The 12,078-nt window shown below is 46.0% G+C and overlaps 5 non-coding genes across 5 annotated transcripts; all 5 read right to left on the reverse strand.

Annotated features, from left to right (window-relative positions):
* Positions 1 to 1,744: 1,744 nt before the first annotated feature.
* Positions 1,745 to 1,935, reverse strand: LOC130349504 (U2 spliceosomal RNA). The gene has a single exon (XR_008886805.1). It is a non-coding gene; the product is annotated as a U2 spliceosomal RNA (small nuclear RNA).
* A 2,089-nt stretch (positions 1,936 to 4,024) lies between these two features.
* LOC130349505 (U2 spliceosomal RNA) lies at positions 4,025 to 4,215 on the reverse strand. Its single transcript, XR_008886806.1, has one exon. It is a non-coding gene; the product is annotated as a U2 spliceosomal RNA (small nuclear RNA).
* Positions 4,216 to 6,294: 2,079 nt separating this feature from the next.
* LOC130349506 (U2 spliceosomal RNA) lies at positions 6,295 to 6,485 on the reverse strand. The gene has a single exon (XR_008886807.1). It is a non-coding gene; the product is annotated as a U2 spliceosomal RNA (small nuclear RNA).
* A 2,086-nt stretch (positions 6,486 to 8,571) lies between these two features.
* On the reverse strand, positions 8,572 to 8,762 carry LOC130349507 (U2 spliceosomal RNA). Its single transcript, XR_008886808.1, has one exon. It is a non-coding gene; the product is annotated as a U2 spliceosomal RNA (small nuclear RNA).
* Positions 8,763 to 10,842: 2,080 nt separating this feature from the next.
* On the reverse strand, positions 10,843 to 11,033 carry LOC130349508 (U2 spliceosomal RNA). The gene has a single exon (XR_008886809.1). It is a non-coding gene; the product is annotated as a U2 spliceosomal RNA (small nuclear RNA).
* Between the last annotated feature and the right edge of the window lie 1,045 nt (positions 11,034 to 12,078).

The following is a 12,078-nucleotide window of genomic DNA, read 5'->3' on the forward strand; positions in this document are numbered from 1 at the left end:
CCTTGGCTGTCCCCAAACGGTATCAAACCAACACCCACGGGAAGCTGTAAGCATAGAGGACATGCCTGCACCCCATTGGACTTACCTGTGTGGGTTAAATCCGGGTTATTTGACAACCTATGGCGGTGATGGTTCTGCTCAGGCAGAGCAGTGCTGATGCTCCTCATAAAGCTGTCGCTGCTGTGAAGGTTCTAGGTGACATCACAAATCCCTTTGGTTACATACACAACAAAGCTGGGTTGTTGTTGTTTACACTCTGCAAGGCCTGTGGAAGTGAGTGACATCATAGCACTGTAGTTCTGAGGGTTCAAGATGGATGCAACAATCTCCTGTTGCTTCTATGAAGGCCGTAATAGACGACATCACCAAACAGCTCCATAGTCACATACACAGCAAAGGAGAGATGTTGTTTACACCTAGTGATGTCAGTGGTATTGAGTGACATCACAGCACAGTGCTAAGGCTCCTGGGCCTGGACACAGCAGCGGCTGCAATATCTCAACGGAGAATACGTTTATATCTATGTGTGTGTGTGCGCATATATATATATATATATATATATATATATATATATTTCTCCGCCGAAATCACTTTTAAACCCATTTCCACCTTTTTTTCCCTTCTCTTCCTCTTACTTTTTTTTCACGTTTTTTTACGTTTTTCTCCTTTTCGCCTCTTTTCTGGGCGTATTATTCTTCTTTTTCTTCTTTTTTTTCGTCTAATGCATACCCCATCAGTGCAGCAATGCTTATTCAATACCGCCAGCAGATGGAGACACTGGGGGATAATTTTCTAAGGATTTATACTGATTTTTCCTGTCTGAATTTGTCGCACAGAAAGTTGCAGGCCAAATATGTGTGACATTTCTGCGACTTTAGCTTCTAGAGCATTTTTACAACATTATACATAGGTGCTGAATACATAAAAAGCGACTGTTCAGCGACAGACAAGTCGCATCGGCTGAAAGTAGGCCAGAATGTCAGTCCATGTTGGAGCAGGTTTAGATACAGTCTAAAGCATAGATCTCAAAGTCTGTGCACAGAATTTAGCAAGGGCCTCGCACCTTCTGATGCATCAGGTAGGTGCACAATAGCATAGCCTAACCCTCTGTACTTTGGTCTATATTGATGCGGGACATAGACAGCCAGCTGATGACCAATCCATTAGTGCAATGGATGGCTGGAAGCATTTGTCTTTGCCTTTGCAATACCACAGAAGCAATGCATGGTCAATGTACAGCAATGACACACCTGTGTGAACAGCCAGGAGACCCCCCCCCCCATGTTATGTTACATAGTTACATAGTTAGTACGGTCGAAAAAAGACATATGTCCATCACGTTCAACCAGGGAATTAAGGGGTAGGGGTGTGGCGCGATATTGGGGAAGGGATGAGATTTTATATTTCTTCATAAGCATTAATCTTATTTTGTCAATTAGGAACATTCAGCACCCACCCGCTATCAAGGCAGCTGCCTATCATGTCATGCCCTACCTGCACAGGTGTGCTGGCTACTCAAATGATCCAATTAAGGAGGCCATTTAGTCAGCAGCAGCAGAAGTCCTGTGCCTGGACGCTCCAACAGGGGCCAGACACAAGCAGAAGCAGAAGCAGCAGAAGCAGCAGCAGCACCACCTTTTGTTTTTTGGCTGCAGCAGCAGCAAGGCCCACAGGGCTGGCTAGCTGGCTAGCCAGCAAGCAGGTAGCAATGAAAGTAGGAATCTTTCTTTTTAACCCTGTAAGGGGGTGGTGCACTGTACCCGAAGATACTGCCATATCGGGTCAATGCATAGGGCGACGGAAGCAAGCTTCGAAATCGGCCCCCGTTCTCAAAAATCCATTTAATATATGGTCCCCAGATAGGGGACGTATCAGATATTAAACTGATAAGAACAGATACTACACTTGATCTTAGCCAAAAGGCCGAGAAGCGATAACCGTGAAAGGGGCGGGCCCAACAAGGTCCCCTTCATGGGCACTATCACTGCTTGCTGTCAGGGAGGCTGCCAGACAATTTTCCATGCACACTCTGGGCTGGGGGGCAGTCAACCACCAGTACACACAGCAGAACCTAAACCCATACCATTATTGCTAAGCAGCAAGACAGGGGCCCATTGCACTCCCACGGGGCCTTTTTAAATGCAATCCATAACCCGGATTTGCCAGGAACCCTTCTTACTCCTCCTACTTGCATGTGACACTGGGCTTAGGATCTGCATAGGAAACACACACACAAGCACACACCTACCTTTGTTGCCTGCAGATGCCTCCTTGGCTGTCCCCAAACGGTATCAAACCAACACCCACGGGAAGCTGTAAGCATAGAGGACATGCCTGCACCCCATTGGACTTACCTGTGTGGGTTAAATCCGGGTTATTTGACAACCTATGGCGGTGATGGTTCTGCTCAGGCAGAGCAGTGCTGATGCTCCTCATAAAGCTGTCGCTGCTGTGAAGGTTCTAGGTGACATCACAAATCCCTTTGGTTACATACACAACAAAGCTGGGTTGTTGTTGTTTACACTCTGCAAGGCCTGTGGAAGTGAGTGACATCATAGCACTGTAGTTCTGAGGGTTCAAGATGGATGCAACAATCTCCTGTTGCTTCTATGAAGGCCGTAATAGACGACATCACCAAACAGCTCCATAGTCACATACACAGCAAAGGAGAGATGTTGTTTACACCTAGTGATGTCAGTGGTATTGAGTGACATCACAGCACAGTGCTAAGGCTCCTGGGCCTGGACACAGCAGCGGCTGCAATATCTCAACGGAGAATACGTTTATATCTATGTGTGTGTGTGCGCATATATATATATATATATATATATATATATATATATATATATATATTTCTCCGCCGAAATCACTTTTAAACCCATTTCCACCTTTTTTTCCCTTCTCTTCCTCTTACTTTTTTTTCACGTTTTTTTACGTTTTTCTCCTTTTCGCCTCTTTTCTGGGCGTATTATTCTTCTTTTTCTTCTTTTTTTTCGTCTAATGCATACCCCATCAGTGCAGCAATGCTTATTCAATACCGCCAGCAGATGGAGACACTGGGGGATAATTTTCTAAGGATTTATACTGATTTTTCCTGTCTGAATTTGTCGCACAGAAAGTTGCAGGCCAAATATGTGTGACATTTCTGCGACTTTAGCTTCTAGAGCATTTTTACAACATTATACATAGGTGCTGAATACATAAAAAGCGACTGTTCAGCGACAGACAAGTCGCATCGGCTGAAAGTAGGCCAGAATGTCAGTCCATGTTGGAGCAGGTTTAGATACAGTCTAAAGCATAGATCTCAAAGTCTGTGCACAGAATTTAGCAAGGGCCTCGCACCTTCTGATGCATCAGGTAGGTGCACAATAGCATAGCCTAACCCTCTGTACTTTGGTCTATATTGATGCGGGACATAGACAGCCAGCTGATGACCAATCCATTAGTGCAATGGATGGCTGGAAGCATTTGTCTTTGCCTTTGCAATACCACAGAAGCAATGCATGGTCAATGTACAGCAATGACACACCTGTGTGAACAGCCAGGAGACCCCCCCCCCCCATGTTATGTTACATAGTTACATAGTTAGTACGGTCGAAAAAAGACATATGTCCATCACGTTCAACCAGGGAATTAAGGGGTAGGGGTGTGGCGCGATATTGGGGAAGGGATGAGATTTTATATTTCTTCATAAGCATTAATCTTATTTTGTCAATTAGGAACATTCAGCACCCACCCGCTATCAAGGCAGCTGCCTATCATGTCATGCCCTACCTGCACAGGTGTGCTGGCTACTCAAATGATCCAATTAAGGAGGCCATTTAGTCAGCAGCAGCAGAAGTCCTGTGCCTGGACGCTCCAACAGGGGCCAGACACAAGCAGAAGCAGAAGCAGCAGAAGCAGCAGCAGCACCACCTTTTGTTTTTTGGCTGCAGCAGCAGCAAGGCCCACAGGGCTGGCTAGCTGGCTAGCCAGCAAGCAGGTAGCAATGAAAGTAGGAATCTTTCTTTTTAACCCTGTAAGGGGGTGGTGCACTGTACCCGAAGATACTGCCATATCGGGTCAATGCATAGGGCGACGGAAGCAAGCTTCGAAATCGGCCCCCGTTCTCAAAAATCCATTTAATATATGGTCCCCAGATAGGGGACGTATCAGATATTAAACTGATAAGAACAGATACTACACTTGATCTTAGCCAAAAGGCCGAGAAGCGATAACCGTGAAAGGGGCGGGCCCAACAAGGTCCCCTTCATGGGCACTATCACTGCTTGCTGTCAGGGAGGCTGCCAGACAATTTTCCATGCACACTCTGGGCTGGGGGGCAGTCAACCACCAGTACACACAGCAGAACCTAAACCCATACCATTATTGCTAAGCAGCAAGACAGGGGCCCATTGCACTCCCACGGGGCCTTTTTAAATGCAATCCATAACCCGGATTTGCCAGGAACCCTTCTTACTCCTCCTACTTGCATGTGACACTGGGCTTAGGATCTGCATAGGAAACACACACACAAGCACACACCTACCTTTGTTGCCTGCAGATGCCTCCTTGGCTGTCCCCAAATGGTATCAAACCAACACCCACGGGAAGCTGTAAGCATAGAGGACATGCCTGCACCCCATTGGACTTACCTGTGTGGGTTAAATCCGGGTTATTTGACAACCTATGGCGGTGATGGTTCTGCTCAGGCAGAGCAGTGCTGATGCTCCTCATAAAGCTGTCGCTGCTGTGAAGGTTCTAGGTGACATCACAAATCCCTTTGGTTACATACACAACAAAGCTGGGTTGTTGTTGTTTACACTCTGCAAGGCCTGTGGAAGTGAGTGACATCATAGCACTGTAGTTCTGAGGGTTCAAGATGGATGCAACAATCTCCTGTTGCTTCTATGAAGGCCGTAATAGACGACATCACCAAACAGCTCCATAGTCACATACACAGCAAAGGAGAGATGTTGTTTACACCTAGTGATGTCAGTGGTATTGAGTGACATCACAGCACAGTGCTAAGGCTCCTGGGCCTGGACACAGCAGCGGCTGCAATATCTCAACGGAGAATACGTTTATATCTATGTGTGTGTGTGCGCATATATATATATATATATATATATATATATATATATATATATATATTTCTCCGCCGAAATCACTTTTAAACCCATTTCCACCTTTTTTTCCCTTCTCTTCCTCTTACTTTTTTTTCACGTTTTTTTACGTTTTTCTCCTTTTCGCCTCTTTTCTGGGCGTATTATTCTTCTTTTTCTTCTTTTTTTTCGTCTAATGCATACCCCATCAGTGCAGCAATGCTTATTCAATACCGCCAGCAGATGGAGACACTGGGGGATAATTTTCTAAGGATTTATACAGATTTTTCCTGTCTGAATTTGTCGCACAGAAAGTTGCAGGCCAAATATGTGTGACATTTCTGCGACTTTAGCTTCTAGAGCATTTTTACAACATTATACATAGGTGCTGAATACATAAAAAGCGACTGTTCAGCGACAGACAAGTCGCATCGGCTGAAAGTAGGCCAGAATGTCAGTCCATGTTGGAGCAGGTTTAGATACAGTCTAAAGCATAGATCTCAAAGTCTGTGCACAGAATTTAGCAAGGGCCTCGCACCTTCTGATGCATCAGGTAGGTGCACAATAGCATAGCCTAACCCTCTGTACTTTGGTCTATATTGATGCGGGACATAGACAGCCAGCTGATGACCAATCCATTAGTGCAATGGATGGCTGGAAGCATTTGTCTTTGCCTTTGCAATACCACAGAAGCAATGCATGGTCAATGTACAGCAATGACACACCTGTGTGAACAGCCAGGAGACCCCCCCCCCCATGTTATGTTACATAGTTACATAGTTAGTACGGTCGAAAAAAGACATATGTCCATCACGTTCAACCAGGGAATTAAGGGGTAGGGGTGTGGCGCGATATTGGGGAAGGGATGAGATTTTATATTTCTTCATAAGCATTAATCTTATTTTGTCAATTAGGAACATTCAGCACCCACCCGCTATCAAGGCAGCTGCCTATCATGTCATGCCCTACCTGCACAGGTGTGCTGGCTACTCAAATGATCCAATTAAGGAGGCCATTTAGTCAGCAGCAGCAGAAGTCCTGTGCCTGGACGCTCCAACAGGGGCCAGACACAAGCAGAAGCAGAAGCAGCAGCAGCACCACCTTTTGTTTTTTGGCTGCAGCAGCAGCAAGGCCCACAGGGCTGGCTAGCTGGCTAGCCAGCAAGCAGGTAGCAATGAAAGTAGGAATCTTTCTTTTTAACCCTGTAAGGGGGTGGTGCACTGTACCCGAAGATACTGCCATATCGGGTCAATGCATAGGGCGACGGAAGCAAGCTTCGAAATCGGCCCCCGTTCTCAAAAATCCATTTAATATATGGTCCCCAGATAGGGGACGTATCAGATATTAAACTGATAAGAACAGATACTACACTTGATCTTAGCCAAAAGGCCGAGAAGCGATAACCGTGAAAGGGGCGGGCCCAACAAGGTCCCCTTCATGGGCACTATCACTGCTTGCTGTCAGGGAGGCTGCCAGACAATTTTCCATGCACACTCTGGGCTGGGGGGCAGTCAACCACCAGTACACACAGCAGAACCTAAACCCATACCATTATTGCTAAGCAGCAAGACAGGGGCCCATTGCACTCCCACGGGGCCTTTTTAAATGCAATCCATAACCCGGATTTGCCAGGAACCCTTCTTACTCCTCCTACTTGCATGTGACACTGGGCTTAGGATCTGCATAGGAAACACACACACAAGCACACACCTACCTTTGTTGCCTGCAGATGCCTCCTTGGCTGTCCCCAAACGGTATCAAACCAACACCCACGGGAAGCTGTAAGCATAGAGGACATGCCTGCACCCCATTGGACTTACCTGTGTGGGTTAAATCCGGGTTATTTGACAACCTATGGCGGTGATGGTTCTGCTCAGGCAGAGCAGTGCTGATGCTCCTCATAAAGCTGTCGCTGCTGTGAAGGTTCTAGGTGACATCACAAATCCCTTTGGTTACATACACAACAAAGCTGGGTTGTTGTTGTTTACACTCTGCAAGGCCTGTGGAAGTGAGTGACATCATAGCACTGTAGTTCTGAGGGTTCAAGATGGATGCAACAATCTCCTGTTGCTTCTATGAAGGCCGTAATAGACGACATCACCAAACAGCTCCATAGTCACATACACAGCAAAGGAGAGATGTTGTTTACACCTAGTGATGTCAGTGGTATTGAGTGACATCACAGCACAGTGCTAAGGCTCCTGGGCCTGGACACAGCAGCGGCTGCAATATCTCAACGGAGAATACGTTTATATCTATGTGTGTGTGTGCGCATATATATATATATATATATATATATATATATATATATATATATTTCTCCGCCGAAATCACTTTTAAACCCATTTCCACCTTTTTTTCCCTTCTCTTCCTCTTACTTTTTTTTCACGTTTTTTTACGTTTTTCTCCTTTTCGCCTCTTTTCTGGGCGTATTATTCTTCTTTTTCTTCTTTTTTTTCGTCTAATGCATACCCCATCAGTGCAGCAATGCTTATTCAATACCGCCAGCAGATGGAGACACTGGGGGATAATTTTCTAAGGATTTATACTGATTTTTCCTGTCTGAATTTGTCGCACAGAAAGTTGCAGGCCAAATATGTGTGACATTTCTGCGACTTTAGCTTCTAGAGCATTTTTACAACATTATACATAGGTGCTGAATACATAAAAAGCGACTGTTCAGCGACAGACAAGTCGCATCGGCTGAAAGTAGGCCAGAATGTCAGTCCATGTTGGAGCAGGTTTAGATACAGTCTAAAGCATAGATCTCAAAGTCTGTGCACAGAATTTAGCAAGGGCCTCGCACCTTCTGATGCATCAGGTAGGTGCACAATAGCATAGCCTAACCCTCTGTACTTTGGTCTATATTGATGCGGGACATAGACAGCCAGCTGATGACCAATCCATTAGTGCAATGGATGGCTGGGAAGCATTTGTCTTTGCCTTTGCAATACCACAGAAGCAATGCATGGTCAATGTACAGCAATGACACACCTGTGTGAACAGCCAGGAGACCCCCCCCCCATGTTATGTTACATAGTTACATAGTTAGTACGGTCGAAAAAAGACATATGTCCATCACGTTCAACCAGGGAATTAAGGGGTAGGGGTGTGGCGCGATATTGGGGAAGGGATGAGATTTTATATTTCTTCATAAGCATTAATCTTATTTTGTCAATTAGGAACATTCAGCACCCACCCGCTATCAAGGCAGCTGCCTATCATGTCATGCCCTACCTGCACAGGTGTGCTGGCTACTCAAATGATCCAATTAAGGAGGCCATTTAGTCAGCAGCAGCAGAAGTCCTGTGCCTGGACGCTCCAACAGGGGCCAGACACAAGCAGAAGCAGAAGCAGCAGAAGCAGCAGCAGCACCACCTTTTGTTTTTTGGCTGCAGCAGCAGCAAGGCCCACAGGGCTGGCTAGCTGGCTAGCCAGCAAGCAGGTAGCAATGAAAGTAGGAATCTTTCTTTTTAACCCTGTAAGGGGGTGGTGCACTGTACCCGAAGATACTGCCATATCGGGTCAATGCATAGGGCGACGGAAGCAAGCTTCGAAATCGGCCCCCGTTCTCAAAAATCCATTTAATATATGGTCCCCAGATAGGGGACGTATCAGATATTAAACTGATAAGAACAGATACTACACTTGATCTTAGCCAAAAGGCCGAGAAGCGATAACCGTGAAAGGGGCGGGCCCAACAAGGTCCCCTTCATGGGCACTATCACTGCTTGCTGTCAGGGAGGCTGCCAGACAATTTTCCATGCACACTCTGGGCTGGGGGGCAGTCAACCACCAGTACACACAGCAGAACCTAAACCCATACCATTATTGCTAAGCAGCAAGACAGGGGCCCATTGCACTCCCACGGGGCCTTTTTAAATGCAATCCATAACCCGGATTTGCCAGGAACCCTTCTTACTCCTCCTACTTGCATGTGACACTGGGCTTAGGATCTGCATAGGAAACACACACACAAGCACACACCTACCTTTGTTGCCTGCAGATGCCTCCTTGGCTGTCCCCAAACGGTATCAAACCAACACCCACGGGAAGCTGTAAGCATAGAGGACATGCCTGCACCCCATTGGACTTACCTGTGTGGGTTAAATCCGGGTTATTTGACAACCTATGGCGGTGATGGTTCTGCTCAGGCAGAGCAGTGCTGATGCTCCTCATAAAGCTGTCGCTGCTGTGAAGGTTCTAGGTGACATCACAAATCCCTTTGGTTACATACACAACAAAGCTGGGTTGTTGTTGTTTACACTCTGCAAGGCCTGTGGAAGTGAGTGACATCATAGCACTGTAGTTCTGAGGGTTCAAGATGGATGCAACAATCTCCTGTTGCTTCTATGAAGGCCGTAATAGACGACATCACCAAACAGCTCCATAGTCACATACACAGCAAAGGAGAGATGTTGTTTACACCTAGTGATGTCAGTGGTATTGAGTGACATCACAGCACAGTGCTAAGGCTCCTGGGCCTGGACACAGCAGCGGCTGCAATATCTCAACGGAGAATACGTTTATATCTATGTGTGTGTGTGCGCATATATATATATATATATATATATATATATATATATATATTCTCCGCCGAAATCACTTTTAAACCCATTTCCACCTTTTTTTCCCTTCTCTTCCTCTTACTTTTTTTTCACGTTTTTTTACGTTTTTCTCCTTTTCGCCTCTTTTCTGGGCGTATTATTCTTCTTTTTCTTCTTTTTTTTCGTCTAATGCATACCCCATCAGTGCAGCAATGCTTATTCAATACCGCCAGCAGATGGAGACACTGGGGGATAATTTTCTAAGGATTTATACTGATTTTTCCTGTCTGAATTTGTCGCACAGAAAGTTGCAGGCCAAATATGTGTGACATTTCTGCGACTTTAGCTTCTAGAGCATTTTTACAACATTATACATAGGTGCTGAATACATAAAAAGCGACTGTTCAGCGACAGACAAGTCGCATCGGCTGAAAGTAGGCCAGAATGTCAGTCCATGTTGGAGCAGGTTTAGATACAGTCTAAAGCATAGATCTCAAAGTCTGTGCACAGAATTTAGCAAGGGCCTCGCACCTTCTGATGCATCAGGTAGGTGCACAATAGCATAGCCTAACCCTCTGTACTTTGGTCTATATTGATGCGGGACATAGACAGCCAGCTGATGACCAATCCATTAGTGCAATGGATGGCTGGAAGCATTTGTCTTTGCCTTTGCAATACCACAGAAGCAATGCATGGTCAATGTACAGCAATGACACACCTGTGTGAACAGCCAGGAGACCCCCCCCCCATGTTATGTTACATAGTTACATAGTTAGTACGGTCGAAAAAAGACATATGTCCATCACGTTCAACCAGGGAATTAAGGGGTAGGGGTGTGGCGCGATATTGGGGAAGGGATGAGATTTTATATTTCTTCATAAGCATTAATCTTATTTTGTCAATTAGGAACATTCAGCACCCACCCGCTATCAAGGCAGCTGCCTATCATGTCATGCCCTACCTGCACAGGTGTGCTGGCTACTCAAATGATCCAATTAAGGAGGCCATTTAGTCAGCAGCAGCAGAAGTCCTGTGCCTGGACGCTCCAACAGGGGCCAGACACAAGCAGAAGCAGAAGCAGCAGAAGCAGCAGCAGCACCACCTTTTGTTTTTTGGCTGCAGCAGCAGCAAGGCCCACAGGGCTGGCTAGCTGGCTAGCCAGCAAGCAGGTAGCAATGAAAGTAGGAATCTTTCTTTTTAACCCTGTAAGGGGGTGGTGCACTGTACCCGAAGATACTGCCATATCGGGTCAATGCATAGGGCGACGGAAGCAAGCTTCGAAATCGGCCCCCGTTCTCAAAAATCCATTTAATATATGGTCCCCAGATAGGGGACGTATCAGATATTAAACTGATAAGAACAGATACTACACTTGATCTTAGCCAAAAGGCCGAGAAGCGATAACCGTGAAAGGGGCGGGCCCAACAAGGTCCCCTTCATGGGCACTATCACTGCTTGCTGTCAGGGAGGCTGCCAGACAATTTTCCATGCACACTCTGGGCTGGGGGGCAGTCAACCACCAGTACACACAGCAGAACCTAAACCCATACCATTATTGCTAAGCAGCAAGACAGGGGCCCATTGCACTCCCACGGGGCCTTTTTAAATGCAATCCATAACCCGGATTTGCCAGGAACCCTTCTTACTCCTCCTACTTGCATGTGACACTGGGCTTAGGATCTGCATAGGAAACACACACACAAGCACACACCTACCTTTGTTGCCTGCAGATGCCTCCTTGGCTGTCCCCAAACGGTATCAAACCAACACCCACGGGAAGCTGTAAGCATAGAGGACATGCCTGCACCCCATTGGACTTACCTGTGTGGGTTAAATCCGGGTTATTTGACAACCTATGGCGGTGATGGTTCTGCTCAGGCAGAGCAGTGCTGATGCTCCTCATAAAGCTGTCGCTGCTGTGAAGGTTCTAGGTGACATCACAAATCCCTTTGGTTACATACACAACAAAGCTGGGTTGTTGTTGTTTACACTCTGCAAGGCCTGTGGAAGTGAGTGACATCATAGCACTGTAGTTCTGAGGGTTCAAGATGGATGCAACAATCTCCTGTTGCTTCTATGAAGGCCGTAATAGACGACATCACCAAACAGCTCCATAGTCACATACACAGCAAAGGAGAGATGTTGTTTACACCTAGTGATGTCAGTGGTATTGAGTGACATCACAGCACAGTGCTAAGGCTCCTGGGCCTGGACACAGCAGCGGCTGCAATATCTCAACGGAGAATACGTTTATATCTATGTGTGTGTGTGCGCATATATATATATATATATATATATATATATATATATATATATTTCTCCGCCGAAATCACTTTTAAACCCATTTCCACCTTTTTTTCCCTTCTCTTCCTCTTACTTTTTTTTCACGTTTTTTTACGTTTTTCTCCTTTTCGCCTCTTTTCTGGGCGTATTATTCTTCTTTTTCT

The sequence above is a fragment of the Hyla sarda genome, unplaced genomic scaffold (assembly GCF_029499605.1).
Source record: "Hyla sarda isolate aHylSar1 unplaced genomic scaffold, aHylSar1.hap1 scaffold_916, whole genome shotgun sequence".
In the NCBI taxonomy this organism is placed as follows: domain Eukaryota; kingdom Metazoa; phylum Chordata; class Amphibia; order Anura; family Hylidae; genus Hyla; species Hyla sarda.